Raw genomic sequence first — 20,340 nt, forward strand, 5'->3', positions numbered from 1 at the left:
CTATGTTGGAAAATGTCAGGTGTGGACAGGAGCTTCTGGGCTTTCTGGTGAGGTGAACAGTGAGGGAGTGGGGGTGGAATTTGCCCATCCCATTGCAAGAAGGCTTCAAGATTTTCAGCTTATAGACTGGTCCCACCTGCTAAAATTCAGCTGTTTGTTCTTTTCAAGATTTGTGGCGAACACAAATCTTCTTTTTTTTTTTATTGAACCACTGTGAGATATAGTTACAAAGCTTTCATGTTTGAGCTTCATCCCTACAATGATTGAATGCCCATCCCTCCACCAGCATACATTTTCCACCACCAGTGTCCCACCCCCTATCTCAGTCCTCATCCTGCCTCTATGGCAGACAATTTACCCAATAGTCACTCTCTACTTTGGGGCATTATAGTTTGCTCGAATTTTTCCACCACCATTCAAGCCTGCCTGCCATGGGCAGATGCTAGATGATTTATTTTCTATTTGAATATATGAGAGTTTCACAGCTGTGTACTTCTGGAATTCTAAAATTCTAAACGGCTAGGGTCCAGAGACATCTCTGTAGGGTGCTAATCCATTTTGGGATTCAATTGGGAGCCTCTGAACCAGGGTGCTGAGATGGGTTCCAGAGGCAGATTGTGGGTGTGACAGTCAGGATCCCAAGTGGGCTGGAGACAGGGGTAGGAGAAGGGGAGGGACAGCCCAACTCCTCCGCCGCTGCAGTGTGGCCTGGAGTCTTAATCTTGGAACCTGCATACCTGGGCCTTGCTTCTGGAAGTTCATAATCACCGGGGTTTCATCTGGAGCAGGTGAGAAATGCACAACTGCTCCATTTGAGGTGCCCTGGTGAAATTGGCTTGGTACAGGGTTTGGAGAGATCTGTGGTGTCATCTGGGACTCGCGAACACACATTTTCAGCCTTAGTTTGATTGTTGTCTCAGAACTGCTCACTGACCCCCAAATCTTGGCTCTCAGGGACTTGACTTCTTTCCCAACCATGGCTTTAACTCCAGTTGCTCTATCTCCATGCCCTTTGATCATTTCTCTCTATTATCTTTCTGTTCATCCAACCCAGAGTACTAAGAAAATTGTCTCACTATACCAATTCATACTTTTGTACTCCCCAGGGCTCAGTGGGACCTAGGAATCCTTAGATATGTCATATTCTTCCAACTTTAAAGTAACTAGCTCATATTTTTAAGCTCTTTCTTTAATCTGCATTCATCTTCCTCTGCCAACTCTGTCTCCTAGTTCTAAAACGGTGGAACTGAAGATACGTTTTCAATGCCTTCTTTAGGGCCCTCGGCTCTACAGTGATTTTAACTTGGGGGGTCTGGAGAATTAGTAGAGTGGGTAAGGCCAGTTTCCATATGACCAACCCAGAATCAATCCTTGGGTCACATGTGGTTGGTCCTCTGCACACCATCTGAAATTATCCCTGAGCACAGAACAAGGAGTTATTCCTACACACACAGTCAGGTGTGGCCCCTAAACAAACAAAATAAAACCATAAAACAGAAAACCCTAGAGATCTCAGCCTGTATCAACTGTTTTTCTTTTTTCACCTTGTCAGTAAAGATGTGGCTTTTCTTTCATCATAAATTGCTCCTCATCTCTACACAACATTACTGTAAACTTTATCCACTGCTCACCTACCACCTATTACTTCAATGACTTATCTCTCAACAATCATCTTAACTTTAACAAAAATAAAACTCACATTGTTCTATCCATCAGCTATTTTCCTCAATGAATACATATATTCACATTTTTCTCCTCAAAAATTCCTGTCACTTCTGATTCAGTTTATTAGGGTTCTCTCTCTCTCTCTTTCTTAGTGAGTCTTGCTAGCAGTTTATCAATCTTGTTTATTTTCTCAAAGAACCAGCTCTTGGTTTCATTGACCTTTCGGATTGTTTTCTGGGTTTCCATGTCGTTAATTTCTGCTCTAATTTTTATTATTTCCTTCCTTCGGTCTGGTTTGGGTTCTTTTTTCTGGTCATTTTCTAAGGCCTTGAGGTGTGAAGTGGCCCTTTCTTCCTTCCTAAGGAATGCTTGCGGTAATAATCAAAACAGCATGGTACTGGAACAAAGGCAGAGCCTCAGACCAATGGAACAGGGTGGAATATCCATACATACAACCCCAAATGTATGACCATCTAATATTTGATAAGGGAGCAAGGAATGTGAAATGGAGCAAGGAAAGCCTCTTTAACAAATGGTGCTGGCACAACTGGACAACCACATGCAAAAGAATGGGTTTAGACCTTGACCTGACACCATGCACAAAAATCAGATCAAAATGGATTAAAGACCTCAATATCAGACCACAAACCATAAGGTACATTGAAGACAAGGTCGGCAAAACCCTCCATGATATTGAAGCTAACGGTTTCTTCAAAGATGACACGCAACTGACCAACCAAGAGGAAATAGAGATAAACAAATGGGATTACACCGCAAAAGATACAGTGACCAGAATACAAAGACAGTCTACAGAATGGGAAAGGATATTTACACAATACCCATCAGATAAGGGGTTGATATCAATGGTATATAAAGCACTGGTTGAACTCTACAAGAAGAAAACATCCAACTTCATCAGAAAATGGGGCGAAGAAATGAACAGAAACTTTGCAAAGGAAGAGATAAGAATGGCCAAAAGGCACATGAGAAAGTGCTCTACAACACTAATCATCAGGGAGATGCAGATCAAAACAACCATGAGATACCACCTCACACCACAGAGACTAGCACACATCCAAAAGAACAAAAGCAACCGCTGTTGGAGAGGATGTGGGGAGAAAGGGACCCTTCTACACTGCTGGTGAAAATGCCAACTGGTTCAGCCCTTTTGGAAAACAATATGGACGCTTCTCAAAAAATTAGAAATTGAGCTCCCATTTGACCCAGTAATACCACTACCGGGAATATACCCAGAAGAAGAAAGAGGTATAGTCGAAATGACATCTGCACTTATATGTTCATCGCAGCACTGTTTACAATAGCCAGAATCTGGAAAAAACCCTAGTGCCCGAGAACAAATGACTGGTTAGAGAAACTCTGGTACATCTATACAATGGAATACTATGCAGCTGTTAGAAAAAATGAAGTCATGAACTTTGCATATAAGTGGATCGGCATGGAGAGTATCATGCTAAGTGAAATGAATCAGAAAGAGAGAGACAGACATAGAAAGATTGCACTCATCTGTGGGATATAAAATAACAGAATAGGAGACTAATATCCAAGAATAGTAGAAATAAGTACCAGTAGGTTGGCTCCATGGCTTGGAAGCTGGTCTCATTTGCTGGGGAAAAAGGCAGCTCAGATAGAAAAGGTAACACCAAGTAAAATGTGGTTGGAGATCCTGCCCGGGAAGGGAGATGCTTGCTGAAAGTAGACTAGAGACTGAACACAATGGCCACTCAATGCCCCTATTGCAAACCACAACACCCAATTGGAGAGAGAGAGAGATCAAAAGGGAATACTCTGCCACAGAGGCAGGGTGGGGTGGGGGGGGAGATGGGATTGGGGGGAAGGAATACTGGGTTTATTGGTGATGGAGAATGGGCACTGGTGGAGGGATGTGTTTGTGAACATTGTATGAGGGAAAAACAAGTTCTAAAATGTGTGAATCTGTATCTGTACCCTCACAGTGATTCACTAATTAAAGAATAAAAAAAATTCCTGTCACATTATAAAGTAACAGAATGGGAGATTAATACCCAAAGATAATGGAGATAAGGGTCAGGAGGAGTGCTCCATGGCTTGAAAGCTGGCCTCACATGCTGGAGGAAAAGGCAGCTTGGATAGAGAAGGAATCACTAAGTAAATGATACTTGAAGGGCTTGCTCGGGATGGGAGATGTGTGCTGAAAGTAGACTATGGACCAAAACATAATGGACATTTACTACATGTATTGCAAACCATAACACCCATAAGAAGAGGAGAGTAAAAGGGAATGTTCCTGCCACAGAGGTGGGGGTGGGGGAAGGATACTAGGAACATCGATGGTGGAGAAATGTGCACTGGTGGAGGGATGGATACTCGATCATTGTATAACTGAAACGAAATCACAAAAGTTTGTAAGTCTGTAACTGTATCTCATAGTGATTCATAAATAAATAAATGCAAAAAAGGGGAAACACTAAAAAAATAGTGGTAGACACATACCAAAAAAATTCTTGTCACTTTATTACCTATTCCCAATGACTTAACTGTGTGTCAGAAGTAATACTATTAGCAAATGAACACTCATAGACTCTTGCCTAAATCTATTCTCTAATGAGAATTCGGTTGTTGCCATCTTACACTTTCTTCCCTGTCTTCCCAGTGGGGAAGAACTTTTCTTGTCCTTGCTGTGCAGAATTTGGGAATTTAGGAAATGAGGCATATGGAAAACAGAGAGAAGTCAGTGTAGCTGAGAGTATCCATATGCTAAAGAACTGTGCCAAAAGGGAACATAACACGACACGTGCATAACACCACCCGACCCTGTGCCAGGCTGTTTCATTTGGAGCGCCACAAATGAGGGGGGCAGGTGAGATCCCTCCCCGTGCCAAGGGACACAGCCCCCGCAGCCGAAAACCTCCAGAACTCAACTGCCACCATGCTCACAGCTGCTCTCCACACGCTCGGGCAGAGCTTCACTTCAACCTATTCCTTGACTGCGCGGCCACATTTGTGGCCACGTGACAACTCATGCCTCACACCACCTATACTCCAAGAGTACTGCACCACATTTGATAGGGTTCAAAGTAGGAGGCAACCAATCAACTTGTCAGTGATCTCTTACAGAAGGGCTTAATGGCCCCTGGGTGAAATACAACAATCTTTACACTCTTTCCTCTAAGGAAACTTTTTTGGTAGCATTTTCAGAGGGTTTTCATAACAAAAAATACACAATAAATTATTTTGGTTCTGGTCTGGGCCAGAGTTGGGGTTCAGGATGGAAACATTTAAAATATGGTGGTGGGAAGGTGTATTGGTGGTGGTGGGATTGGTGTTCGAATATTAAATGTAATAAAATATTGTGAGCTACCTTATTAAAAAAAACAAAGATGAGACAAAAAAGAAGAATGCTGGTTTGAGTTGGATTTCCATAAGTAGTTTAAGGCTGCCTTAAAGGTAGCACAGCTCCCAAGTAGCACAGTAGACTTACTGAATCAAAATCCATGTTTCTTTTAGGAGATGAATTTAACAAGCTCCCTAGGTAATTTGTACATTAAGTTTTCAGAAGCACAAAGATTACCTGAAGATGAATCATGAACATGAATGTGAAAATCTAAGAAAATTTACGAGAAAATATAGGAGAAAAATCTTAGGACCTTGTGTTGAACAAAGAACTCTTAGGTGTCACCCACCATAATAAGAATAAGATATTGAACTTTATCAGTCTGAAAACCTTTACACTTCCACAACATAATTAAGAAAGTGGAAAGACATACCTTGATACAGATTGGGAGAAAATATTGGCAAATAACATATTCGAGAAGGGAATTATATCCAGAATGCATAAAGAATTCTCAAGACTCAATGAGAAGATTGGCAGCCCAATTTAAAGATGGGGAAAAGATTTGAATATACGATCACGAAATCCTGTTAATCACCGATTTTTCGGGCGGGCTCAGTAACATCTCATTTTGTCCTTTCCCTGAAATCTTAGAAATCCATCTCGACTCAGCTCTCCTAACGATGTTGCACTGGGGGGCTCTTCAGGGTCAGGGGAATGAGATCCAGCTTGTTACTGGATTTTGCATATGAATACACCATGGGGAGCTTGCAAGGCTGTCCCATGTGGACAGGAAACTCTCAGAAGATTGCCAGCTTCTCCCAGAGGGAGAAGTAGGCTAAAGATATCTTCTGAGAGCTTGCTTTTAAGTCTCTCCCTGGATGTTGGCCATTGATTGGATTACACACACCTGGGTTCCTCTGCTGGTATCTTCATGCATGAGGCCTGTCCGAATGTGTGGAGAGGGGCTTCCAGCATGGCTGTAGCTAGGTTTCGGTGGTCTTCGGCCGCCGGGAGCTCTGCTCGGGGTGGGGAGGGAAGCTGAAGCCCATCCCCTCCGAGGGGCCCCGGGGAAGACAGCCAGTCATGAGGGTAAGAGACTCTCTGCCTTGAATATAAATTTCATTAAAAAAGATACATGAATGGCCATAAAGAGCATAAAAACATGGTCACCACTATTAGTCACCAGAGAAATAAATGAAAATTAAATCGTAATGAGCTGCCACTAGAACATTTGCAACCAAAACAATACATGAGATTTTTGATGCTGATGAGAAATAAAATGGTCCAACCATGTTAGAAAACAATTTGACAGTTTCCTTAAACTTTCTATAGAAGCCAGGAATTACACTCCTGGTATAAAACCCAGGAAAAGTAAAAACATAAATCAACACAAAAATATGTATGAGATTGCTCACAGTTGCACTTTTCATAATAGCTGAAAACATGAAAAATTTGTTTATCAAGCAGAAGTTAATGGGCAGCAATTACTCTAGAAGTCACTATGGTCAGTAGTGAGTGTGGGACAGATGTCCTTGTGTCCAGTGGTTTCAGCATGCCCCTGTTCTCCTCCGTCCATGTTCTTATTGTTGGTGGTGACATCTAAGAGCTCTTTGTCCAATACAAGGTCCTAAGATTTTCCTCCTATATTTTCTTGTAAAGGTTTGATACTCTTAGATTTCCACACTCATGTTCATGATTCATCTTCAGGTAATCTTTGTGCTTCTGAAAACTTAATGTACAAGAAAATGATGAGTTTTGGGGGTCAGAGAGATAGCTCAATGGGCTGAAGCATATGCTTTTCCTGTAGGATACCTGTGTTTGAGCCTTTGCACCTAAGGGTCCCCCAAGCACCATGGGGATCATCCTTGGGCACTGTAGGTCTGACCCAAAAACTAAAAAGAAAAGAAGAAAAAATGAAATAAAATAAAATAAAACGATGCATTTCATCCTTGACATATCCAGATTAAGGCCCAGAAGATAAATCAGGAAGTTGCTCTGACAGCCTGAAATCCAGGTATAGGGGCAAGTGTGCTGAAATCCAAACCTAAAGTCAAATCTTGAAAATGACTGAATTACAATGCAAAAAGATTATTGGCCTGTGAATGTACAGACTTTATTTACTTAACTTGAATTGCACACTTCAAATGGGTGAATCATAAGGTATATAAATTATGTCTCTTTATAAGGGACACACCTGGAAGTGCTCAGGGGCCACCAGGGCTATACACAGTGATGGTCAGGAGGTCATGCAGTGCCAGGTATCCAATTAAGGATCTCCTGGGTGTTAAGTGTATGACCTACCATAGAAGCTACCTCACCAACCCTGTGAAATGTATCTTTGAAACCTATTGCCCAACACTATAGAGACTGGCCCACATTCAAAAACAAAAGCAACCAGTGCTGGCATGGATGTGGGGAGACAGGGACTCTCCTTCACTGCCGGTGGAAATGCTGACTGGTTCAGCCCTCTTGGAAAACAGTATGGACGTTTCTCAAAAAGTTAGAAATTGAGCTTCCATTTGACCCAGCAATACCACTTCTGGGAATATACCCTGGAGATGCAAAAAAGAGTATAGTAGAAATGACATCTTCACTCATATGTTCACTGCAGCACTGTTTACAATAGCCAGAATCTGGAAAAAATCCAAGTGCCCGAGAACAGATGACTGGCTAAGAAACTTTGGTACATCTACGCAGCCATTAGAAAAGATGAAGGCATAAAATTTACATATAAGTGAATTAAAATGGAGAGTATCATGCTAAGTGAAATGAGTCAGAGAGGGACAGACATAGAAAGACTGTACTCATTTGTGGAATATAAAGGAACAAAATGGGAGACTAACACCCAAGCATAGTAGAGATAAGGACCAGGAAGATAGCTCCACGGCTTGGAAGTTGGCCTCACATGCTGGGGGGAAAAGCAGCTCAGACAGAGAAGAAACCACCAAGTTTCTTCTCCAAGATGCTTGGAGGACCCGCTCAGGATGGGAGATGTATGCTGAAAGTAGACTATAGATCAAACATGATGACCACTTAATACCTGCATTGCAGACCACAACACCCTAAAGGAGAGAGAGAGTAAAAGGGAATCCACCTGTCGCAGAGACCCCGTGGGGTGGTGGGGGATGGGGTGGGGTTGTGGGAAGGATACTGGGAACATTGGTGGTGGGGACTGGGTGTTGATGGAGGGATGGGTACTCGATCATTGTATGACTGAGATGTAAGCACGAAAGTTTGTAAGTCTGTAACTGTATCTCACATTGATTCATTTAAAAAAATCATCAAAAAGGAGAAAAAACAAACAAACACACAAACAAAAACTGTTGCCCAAAATAATAAAATGAGTCAGGACCTTGATTGGGAGAAAGAGGAAGCCAAAAAATTAGGAGGGACTATAGAGGTAGTTTCTGTTAATATGAGGCCTTGAAACTTTCAATTTTGCAAAGCCTTTTCTTGCTCCGTAAAAGTAATTCTTCCAATCTGAGGTTAGTCTCTCTTCCTCACAGAACATGGGTGATTTTTCCTGATGTGAGTGACTGGCTATTGATTTCCTTCAGGACATAACCTGCCCTAGACACTTTCCTTGTCCCATCCACAATCATCAATGAGCTCATCCACGCTTAAGTGCCACCTCTTAGCTGATGAGTCCAATTTACAGCTTCAGCTCAAACCTCTCTCCTGAACTCCAGACTTATTTATTCAGCAGCTTTATTTAAAGCTCTGCTAGGATGCAGAACAGGCAATTCAAAAGTCACTTTGTCTCAAATGAGCTTCTTTACCTTCCCTCCCCAACTGGTTCCTCCATGGTTAAAATTCTCTCTCTCTTTCCCTCCCTCCCTTCCTCTCTCTTCTTCCCTTCCTCTCTCTCTCCCTCCCTCCTTCTCTCTCTTTTTCTCCTCCCCCTCCCTCCCTGTCTCCCTCCCTCCCTTCTTCCCTCCCTCCCTTTCTTTCTTTCACATGTCATACATTAGTCACACATTTTAACCAATGCTCCAAAATCATACCCAAAAGTTCATCCTTCCTAGTGCTACCATCCCCTGGTCTAAGCTGATTTCTCTCATCTGTGTTCCTGGAGTGGCCTCTGAGTTAGTCTCTTAACTTCTGGCTTTGCTCATCCAGAATCTATTTCTAACACAGGAATGAGAGAGATCCTGTCCACATGCACATCAGTCACGCTGATGCTTCATTCAGAACCTTGCAACTGTTTCTCCTCTTAAGGTAGAAGCTAGAATTTTCACAATGGCCATTGCAATCCCTGATGATCCCCAACCCCTCAGTTCCCTCTCTGACTTCATCTTCTCCTATCCCCATTCCCACAGCTTTCCTCCCACTGCACTGGGCGGTTGCAGCATAGTTGTCCCTAGCGAGCCACGAGTCTCATTGCTCTATCCCCTCCCCAGAGAAGACTTTCCTTGGCCAACCTGTTAAGCATTTCAAACTCTCACCACTCTGGATGTTCTCATCACTCTTCCCTGAAGAGTGTCCTCTTTGATTTCATCTCTGACCCACTCATTGTTCACTAGTGAGCTGTTTAATTTCTAGGTATTTGACTTAATTCTTTGTTTTGTTTGTGATTAGCTTCTATTTTCAGTTCATCTTAGTCCAAGAAGATAGTCGATACAATTTCCATTCTGTAGATTTTATCGAGGTATGTTTTGCAATCCAGCATGTGATCTGTCTTGGAGAATGTCCCATAGTGGAGAAAAAGTATTATTTGGTTTTGGGGGGATAAATACACACACAAACACAATCAAGTGTGAGACCCATTCAGTGGCTGAGAACCACCTCTCAGGCCTCCCCAACAGAGGAACAAAGAGATGGGAGACTTGCAGCTATATGGTCAAAATGGCCCGTTAATTCCACAGCTGAATAGCCTAAATATATAATCTGAGGGTTTGAGGTACAGGACTGCATGTAGTATGATTGATAATTTATAGTGGTAAAGCATTTCGATGGAGGCAATTGTCTTGGGGAGAATTAATTCAAGGAGATACTCTGTCTCCCAGGGGCATCTATATTGCTTTTGTATTTTCCTTGCTGCTAGTACATGTTAAACAATTAAGTTTACCTCTTATTAATCCTTGCAGTTATTTGAATAAACACAGTAAGAGATAAAGATACCACAACTTAGTTTTCTAGCCTCTGGGAGTGGTGGGAGGGAAGAGTCCACTAGGCTTTTACTGTAAATCCCAGACTAAGTCCTCAGGCCAGTTCAGCTTTTCCTGCCCCATGGGGATCTGTCTCTAAATTCATAACGTGCATCAAGTCCATGATTTATGCTTTCTAGACTGTTTCATTTTGGTACCAGGGTAGTTTTGCTGCTTGCTCCGGGTCCACCCAGAGATCTCTCAGTGGGATCCTGTTTTTTGGGGTGTTAAGAACTATGGTGACTGAAGCCTGAGTCAGTTATGATGGATGCTGAGGAACAGATATGTTTCAGAGTCAATCAACTCCCAAATATTAGGAGCATAGCATTAATGGTCTTTCTGTGTTTAAGCAAAGAACAATTTCTCTATTAAAATATGAAAAGGTTAAAGGAGAAAGAGAAAAGCAAGTAATTCACTACAGATATAAAGTTCAGAGTCACCAGAATGTTTAATTTTATAAGTAACCAAGCCTGATTTGAGGAATTTAGTAGCTAACAGTGAGAGGTAAAACACAAAAGAAAGGTTAAAGATAAACTCAGGGATTAGGAGTGTTCATAAGAGCACTGTAAGCTTCTCTGGGGGGAAGAAAAGTGGCAATTTACTGATGAAGCCTAAAAAACTTAGGGTAAATACCCAACATCATCTGTCTATATATTAGTATATGTATCTTAAGTATATATATATAAATACCTCATCTTTCATTTCTTCTTTCAAAGCCAGGTAAAGGCTTCTTCCTGATGCTCACACATAGATGGGCTAGGAATTTTGTCTCCACCTACCCCACACCATCACCCTATAACTGATGTCTAAAATTGTGCCTGAAACGTGGGCTTTTTAAAATTTATTTATTTATTTACTTATTATTGAATCACCATAAGAACAGTTACAAAGCTTTCAGGTCTAAGTCTCAGCCATACAATGATCATATACCCATCCCTTCATTAGTGTACATGTTCCACCACCAAGAACCCCCATATACCTCCCATCCCACCCCCCACCCTGCCTGTGTGGCTGATTATTTTCACTTTATTCTCTCTTTACTTTGATTACATTCAATGTTTCAACAGAAAACTCACTATTATTATTTGGAATTTTCCCCCAACAATCAGACCTGCCGAAAAGGCATCATTTGATAATTTGTTTTCTATTGCTGATAATGAAGAGCAATAATGAGCGATAATGCTGATGATGAGCAATAGCGGCCGTGCGGTTTTGGATTTCTGGTATTTTAGTAATTAAGTCCAGAGAAGCCGCTTAATTGCCAGAAGCCACTGGGTTCCTAAATTGGTTTGTTTACCTCTAGGATTATGGCCGTTCAGGAGGGAGGAGCCGTTTGTAGGCGGCCACTAAGGGTCTCGCCTGGGTGGGGAGCAGCGCAGGTACCAACCCCATCCCGAGATTTCTCGAGCTCCCTATCACTGCAAGCTCGTACCTCTGTCCAATGGGCTCTAAAAGATGGCGGTCACCATGCTGCCACCACCAAAAGGAAAGGCCGAGGTACAAAAACCTTTCCCCTCCCGGGGCGGTACGGGGCTGTAGCTTACTTCATAGTCTAGAGGCATTTCTGCAAGAAGCTCCTGGGTTCCGAAATTGGTTTGTATGCCTCCGGGATCATGGCCATTCAGGAGTGGACCTGACACATAGGCTTTTGAGAAAAACAATATATACAATGAAAGTACGCAAAACACCATGGTGTCTAATGGCACTCAATTATGTTAGTATGTTGCTGATTATTTCAGCCACAAAATAAGGAGAAATACTACTTTTTCTTCTTTTTCTTATTCTCACTAGCATATCAGAAGAGCCATAAAATTCTCGCGTCTGCTTTAGCTTCATCCCTTGCCACTTCTTCCCTAGACTATTGTCCTGGTCTCCAGATGCCTTTCTTTCCCCCTCCTACTTTTTTCCAGTTTCTGAGTATTGCTGCCAGAATTTCAAAATCACAAGTCTGAGCATGCCCATCTCTCTTCTTAGAAGTCTTCCACAGTCCCCAGACCTGTCAGGACAATGTTTACCTCTTTCTCTGAGTGCACAAATCCTTAGCCGATTCAACCCTTTGACCCGCTTCTGACCTCTTCTTCAGAGATTCTCTCTCTTACAACTTTTGCTCCAACCAAACTAAGCCATTTCATTCCCTGAGTCATCCTCTTTTCTACCCCTTGGTAGAATAGGTATTCTATCTCCACTGCCTGCGATGATCGTTTTCCAGTCTTAAAAAAATCGAATGAATCCTGCTCATCTTTTGTAACTAAGCATGACAGACAGATTCCAGAAACTGGACCTCTTAGCTTGTGAGGATAGCATTTTTCTGTGTATGTCTCTGCCAGAACACACAGTTCTGGGATGGAATCGCTAGGGTGCTGGCCTGCCTCTCCCACTAGTGATGTAACCAGGCCAAGAAGAGTCAGACCACTTGTCAACCCTGTGCAGAAAGAACAGAGCCAGGTATTTCTGGTTCATCAGGGTCCTTCCTGCATTTTCTTAAAACTTACTCTGTCTCTGCTAACTTTATAAAGCTGCCTTGGCTAGGAGTAGAGTCTGGAATCTAGGAAACAAGCCATTCCTAAGAGGAACATTTCAAGTGAGTCTTCTCTTGGGGTTACAGAGTGAATGCTTTATCAAGAACAGGGAATGTGCCAGCTTCCTGAAAACAGCAGCGCTGTGCGAAGCATACTGTAATCTGTGCTCTTGATTTGAAAAATGTTTCTGGTGCTTTCTTTTTGAGTTTTCTTCTTATGATCCTTTAGATTTTTCCGAGTCTAATGGAAAATTCCAGCCTGCCTTAGCAGTTCTAAGGTAATTCAGGAGCAGTTTGGAACGATGATTGAACTATAGTCTTAAAGGGCTAGCCACATCCTTCCTGGTCACAAGCCTCTATTCCAAATAGAATTGTGAGTGCTCCATCACTGTGCAGGTTTAAGCTTCCTATGCCTTCTACAAAGAGAAGGTAAAGTGTGTTGTTAGCTGTCTTCTCCACCCACGAGTTCTCATTCCTGAGCTGAAAACTGGAATTTCTGTGTTTCTTTTTCATTCCTTCACCCCCTTGCAGTTGCATAATATATACTTGGAATAAGGATGCTTTCTGATTGGTTGTCCAGGCGCAGAGGCATTTTGATTGGGTGAAGTGAGGTGTGGTGGATGGAAGACAGTGGAAAAGTCTGAGAGCACCCTTTGCTTACAGAAGGCACCTGACAAACTGCTGGTGAGCACAGAAACACATATTCAACTGCGAGGGGTTCATTTTTTTGGAAATAGGGGGCAAATCTGTAAGTAGCAGATAACTAGTGGTACTTCAACTACTTACGAATTTAAGGTGGTAAAAGGGCAGTAGAGAACATTGGATCTTAGAACAATGTTGAGACTGTGGTAATAGAAAGCAATCTGTTCAACACAAGGTCTTGGAAGGCATGGCAAACAAAAGTAAAATCAAGCGAGTGAAGTGGATAAATAATGGAGAGAGGCAAGGAAGAACCACTTGAAATCATGAAGAAAATGCCACTGCCAATAGCTCTGTAAGACTGACACAGGATGTGGGGACATAAGAAAGGGGCTCATGCTTCAGAAGGGGCAGTGATGATGGGAAGAGGAAACGTGGTGGTGGGGGGTCTGGGGCAGCGAAAATAAAGTTTGATGGAAAAACTCTTATATGCAAACCTGTTCCTTGATTTTCCAGGGATCCAGCCCCTGTAGATCTCCTGCTTTAGAAATTGGGATAAATGTTCACCTCCAAGTAGCTGGGAGAGACTGATTTTAGACTCATAACATTTTAGTGCTGGGTTTTACAGGCCATCACTTCTGACCTCATCAATTTATAGGTGAGGACAAGAAGGTCTGAGTGAGTGCAGGGTCACCAGCACCCCCACCCCAGATTATACACCTGCTGCTGGTTTAGGGTTCTTTTGTTATTCTTTTTTTTGTAACCCCCCGTCCCCCGCCACCCCCCATCCCACAGCCCTCCACCCCGCCTGTGTAGCTGATAAATTCCACTTTACTTTCTCTTTACTTTGATTACATACAAACAAAAAAACTCACTATTATTGCTTGGAGTTTCCCCCCTCAGAGTTGGACCTGCTGGAAAGGAAGCATTTGGTAATTTGTTTTCCATTGCTGAGAATGAAGAGATATGAGGTCCTGTGGCCACAGTAGCGGTCTGTTCAGGGTTCTTTCTATGACAGCAGGAGTTGCCAGGTGTTTAAAGTATAAAAGATTCCTTTTTAAAAAAATGTCAAATATGTAAAACATGCTCAAGTATGTGATCAAGCTTGCTTTTAGCTCTACTGATTACAGAATTCATATGCAGTAATGATCATAGCTACCTGAATTCAGCAAAGCATAAAAAGTATGATATATTGCATGATGGAATACTACTCAGCTGTTACACAAAACAAAAGAGGAGGATGAAATTTTCCCATTTGCATCAGGGATATGTCTAGAGCATATCATGCTCAGTGAAATAGGTCAGAGAGAGGAGAGATCTTTTTGTTTTGTAGCCACACTCAGAAATGCTCAGAGGATGGGGCTGGAGCGATAGCACAGCAGGTAGGGCGTTTGCCTTGCACACGGCTGACCCGGGTTCGATTCCCAGAATCCCATATGGTCCCCCAGCACCGCCAGGATTAATTACTGAGTGCAGAGCCAGGAGTAACCCCTGTGCACTGCTGGGTGAGACCAAAAAAGCAAAAAAAAAAAATGCTCAGGGGTTACACTTGGCTCTGCATTCAGAAATTACTCCTCATGCGACTCCGGGGGGATCATAGAGTGTGCTGGGGATGAAATCTGAGTTAGTCATATGCAGGAAAGTGTCTTACCTACTCTACTATGTGTCCAGCCCTGAGGATAGATTCTATATGCTCTCACTCAGATGTGGTGTATAGAGAAATGAACCAAATAAAACCCCCTCAGGTTTTAGGACCGCAATAGTAGTTACCAGAAGGGACTGGAAAGAGAGTAAGGAGAAATCTTGAAGAACGATTGGCTGTCTGGTGAATAATAAGATAGGACTATTAGTGAGGAATTTAATGTAGTCTATACAGATGTTAGTTTACCACAAGGCATACCTGAGAGTCACCTTATAATACAGTATTGGTTTTTGTCTTTTGGGCCACACTTGGTGATGCTCAGGAGTTACTCCTGGCTCTGTACTTAGGAGTCCCTCCTGGCAGTGCTCAGGGGATGCTGGTGATTGAACCCCAATCAGCTGCATGCAAAATGCCTTATCTGCTATATTATCTCTCCAGCCCAAATGCAATATTTAAAAAAAATATTAGAGTCATGATTTACAAAGTCATTGATAGTTGAGTTTTAGGCATGCAATGATTCAATACCAATCTCTCCAGCAGTGTCAACTTTTTTCTCCAGTATCCCCAGATTCCATCCCCATCCCAACCCTCACTCCACCCACACCTGTTTTGCATGTGGTTGTCCAGTTGTGCCAGCACCATTTGTTAAAGAGGCTTTTCTTGCTCCACTTCACATCTCTTGCTCCCTTATCAAAGATTAGATGATCATACATTTGGGGTTGTGTGTAGGGATATTCCGCTCTGTTCCATTGGTCTGCGGCTCTGCCTTTGTTCCAGTACCATGCTGTTTTAATTGTTACTGCTTTGTAATAAAGTTTGAGGTTGGGGAGGATGATGCCTCCCATCGTCTTTTTCCCAAGAATTGTTTTAGCTATCCGTGGGCGTTTGTTGTTCCATATAAATTTTAGGATTTCTTGATCCATTTCTTTGAAGAATGTCATGGGTATCCTTATAGGGATCGCGTTGAATCTGTATAATGCTTTCGGGAGTATTGCCATTTTGACAATATTGATTCTCCCTATCCACGAGCAGGGTATATGTTTCCATTTCCTCATGTCCTCTTTTAGAGAGAGGCCTAATAGACCTATACAGGGCTTTACACCCCAAAAGGAAAGAATACACATTCTTTTCCAGTGCACACGGAACATTTTCTAAAATAGACCATGTACTGGTCCCCATAACATACCTCAATAGAATCGGAAAAATAGAAATTGTATCAACCATCTTTTCAGGCCACGATGCGCTGAAGATAGAAGCTAACCACTCACCGACACGGAGAACCAAATCAAACACCTGGAAATTAAACAACTCAATGTTGAACAATACTGGTATAATTCATGTAACACACAACACCGTGCTTTGTTTTTGACAATTCTTATTAAAAATTATTGCAATTTGCTGAAACATGGTTGGAACTGAGAGTGAACCAGAAGAAAGACAAACACAGGATGATCTCACTTATTTGTGGACTAGAATATGGACAGGGAAATGTATTACAGTAAAAGGGGGAAGCCTAGAACATCCTTGACCCCAGTATTTAGAAAGGAGACAGAGAAGGGAAGAAATCAATGGGGGAAGAAACAAATGAGAAGTAATGAGTTAACAAATATCAAGACTTCAGTTACACCAGTGATATGAGTGAGGAGTATAGCTATATATTCAAAACACAGATTCAACAGAACTGAAAACATGAGATCTAAGCAGTAATCATGCTTAGGCCTCGACCTGACACCATGCACAAAAGTCAGATCAAAATGGATTAAAGACATCAACATCAGACCACAAACCATAAGGTACATTGAAGATAAGGTCAGCAAAACCCTCCACGATATTGAAGCTAACGGTATCTTCAAAGATGACATGCAACTGGCCAACCAAGTGGAAACAGAGATCAACAAATGGGACTACATTAAACTAAAAAGCTTCTGCACTGCAAAAGATACAGTGACCAGAACACAAAGACTATCTACAGAATGGGAAAGGATATTTACACAATACCCATCAGATAAGGGGTTGATATCAATGGTATATAAAGCACTGGTTGAACTCTACAAGAAGAAAACATCCAACCCCATCAGAAAATGGGGCGAAGAAATAAACAGAAACTTTCCCAAGGAAGAGATACAAATGGCCAAAAGGCACATGAAAAAGTGCTCTACATCACTAATCATCAGGGAGATGCAGATCAAAACAACCATGAGATACCACCTCACACCACAGAGACTAGCACACATCCAAAAGAACAAAAGCAACTGCTGTTGGAGAGGATGTGGGGAGAAAGGGACCCTTCTACACTGCTGGTGAAAATGCCAACTGGTTCAGCCCTTTTGGAAAACAATATGGACGCGTTTCAAAAAATTAGAAATTGAGCTCCCATTTGACCCAGCAATACCACTACCAGGAATATACCCAGAAGAAGAAAAAGGTATAGTCGAGATGACATCTGCACTTATATGTTCATCGCAGCACTGTTTACAATAGCCAGAATCTGGAAAAAACCCTAGTGCCCGAGAACAAATGACTGGTTAGAGAAACTCTGGTACATCTATACAATGGAATACTATGCAGCTGTTAGAAAAAAATGAAGTCATGAACTTTGCATATAAGTGGATCGGCATGGAGAGTATCATGCTAAGTGAAATGAGTCAGAAAGAGAAAGACAGACATAGAAAGATTGCACTCATCTAGGGTATATAGAATAACAGAGTGGGAGACTAACACCCAAGAATAGTAGAAATAAGGACCAGGAGGTTGACTACATGGCTTGGAGGCTGGCCTCACATTCTGGGAAGAGGGCAACTCAGAGAAGGGATCACCAAGTATAATGTGGTCGGAGGCCATGCGGGGAAAGGGTGATGTGGGCTGAATGTAGACTAGAGACTGAACACAGTGGCCACTCAATACCTTTATTGCAAACCACAACACCTAATTAGAGAGAGAGAACAAAAGGGCGGGGTGAGGTGGAGGGAGATGGGATTGGGGAGGGTAGGAGGGATGCTGGGTTTACTGGTGGTGGAGAATGGGCACTGGTGAAGGGATGGATTCTTGAACTTTGTATGAGGGAAACATGAGCACAAAAATGTATAAATCTGTAACTGTACCCTCACGGTGATTCACTAATTAAAAATAAATAAATTTTAAAAAATTATACCAGCAGCCATATGTGCTTGATCATGTGAGTGTCTCTCTGAGTGACAGGTGACAGCTTCAGTCACCAAGCAGCCTGTGTTCAGATGAGACATCTGTCTCACACGCACACACACACATACGCACACTCACTTGCCACAGGACTGGTAGCTTCCATGGTTGAGAACAGGGCACAAAACCAGAATGAACTGGTGCTTTCCAAACCAAGAATGAAATGACTCCTGTATCTTAGATGAAAGATAGCAGCAAGTGAAACCAAATGCTTTCTTTGGAAAAGAATTTCATAAGGACTTTGGGCCAGGAATGTAATGTGTGGTAGAGCTCTGGCCTTCACATGTGTGAGATGAAGTTCCTGGCACTGAAACAAAACAAAACAAAACAAAACAAATCATCCAAGGGACTTTGGATAAATTAGCCAAGAGAAGAGGGGCTTATTCTGTGAGGCCCACTTAGGTTTTGGTCATGGCAAGATAGATTACCATTTGGGTCTCTTAATAAGAGATATTTCATATGTGCACTGGTGAAGGGATAGGTGTTGGAACATTTATGACTAAAATCCAAATCATGAACAACCTTGTAACTGTGTATCTCACTGTGATTTATAGGTTGGAAGGAAATTTATTCCGAAATGGGAGGAACTTGAAGTTTTTGTTCTGTTTTGATTTTTGTATTTTGGGCCACACCTGGAGGTGCTCAGGGTTTACTCTTGGCTCTGTATGTAAGGATCACTCTTGGTGGGCTTGGGGAACTGTGAAAAATTACAAGCGCGCGCAGGAGGGTGCAATGTGATGTGCTGTGTTGTTCGCTGGCTCTCAGGGTGGCTCTCTCTCTCTCTCTGTCTCTCTCTCTTTCTCTCCTCTCTCTTTCTCTCTCGCCACTTGTGTTTGGTGCTCTCTTGCCGCTATGTATGGACTGGATCGGGATGGCTTCTCCTTTGTGCTCTGCTTCTGTGTGTGCTGCTGTGCTCTCTTCTGTCTGTCTCTGTATCTCTTTCTCTGTCTCTGTAGCCTCTCCTCTGGTATCTTCCGACTTTTCTCTGCCTCTGCTTCTGTGTCTTCTCTCTTCTTCTGTGGCTCCCCTCTTGTTTCTGTGTCTTCTCCTGTGTCTTCTGTCTTGCCTCCGTGTCTTCTCTTCGCTTCTGTCTCTTCTCCTTCCTTCTGTCTTACCTCTGCCCCCTACTTCTTTTACAGTCTTAGTTTATATAGCAATCACATAGGGTACTGACACAAAGGTGGGTTGAACATTAGCAAATCAACAAAGAGGGGTAAGACCACTTCTCCAGAAGATTAACAAAATCTCATCTAAGGAGAGTACTCCAGATTACTAGGAGATCTGCTCAAGGGTGGGATCCAAACAAGGGTGTGTCACTTTCTTCCTTCCTCAGCTAGTAATCCACTTAAATAGTTATAGTAAATTTACTTCTAATATTTCTAGCAATGTCATTCTGTATGAGCACAGTAAGAGATATATCAGACTTAAAGTTTGGTTATTCCTGAGGACATTCACTATATATTCCAGACTACAGTCCTCAGGCGAGGTTAGTCTTCCTAACCCCACATGGTCCTAATCTCATCGTTACTTTTGGGTCATGACCGCATTGTCTATGACCATACTCTCAACTTATAGTTGAGTATTGTGGTGCTTTGACCTGGCCCATTTTGATGACAGGGTAGCTCACAGCCTGCCCTGAGTCCATTCTGTCCCTTGTCGGGACCTTGCTTTTGGGGTGCTAGGAACTAAGGGCAATGGAGTTGAGAAAGCAGATGCCCAGGACTAAATATTATTGGAATCAATCAGCCCCCAAGTTACAAAGCATAATATTAACTGTCTTCCTATGTCCATACAGAAAGGACATTGCTTTAAGGTAAACTAAGTTCCCTGTGGCAAGGCTAAAAGGACAAACCCACTGTTATCCTACAGGGAACCATATGTAATATTGGGGATTGAATCTGGACCAGCTATGTGCAAGGCGATTATTCTACCTGTTGTACTATTGCCTAGGACCCAACTTGTAGTGTTAGAATTCAGTCTTTGGAACTGAAGGAGTCTTGGAATCGGGGAAAGGAATGCAGGATCCCAGACTAGACATAATTGCTGAATGTGGGGAATCTGTGGGCCATCCAGAATCGGTAGGGAGGTACACCAATTAAAAATCTGGATAAGCTGCTATTTATCAAATACCCACTGTGTGTCAAGCCCTCTGCAAGATTCTTTGCAATCACTCTGAACAAATAGTACTTGGAGGGAGTAA

This window comes from Sorex araneus, chromosome 5 (genome assembly GCF_027595985.1).
Source record: "Sorex araneus isolate mSorAra2 chromosome 5, mSorAra2.pri, whole genome shotgun sequence".
NCBI lineage: Eukaryota > Metazoa > Chordata > Mammalia > Eulipotyphla > Soricidae > Sorex > Sorex araneus.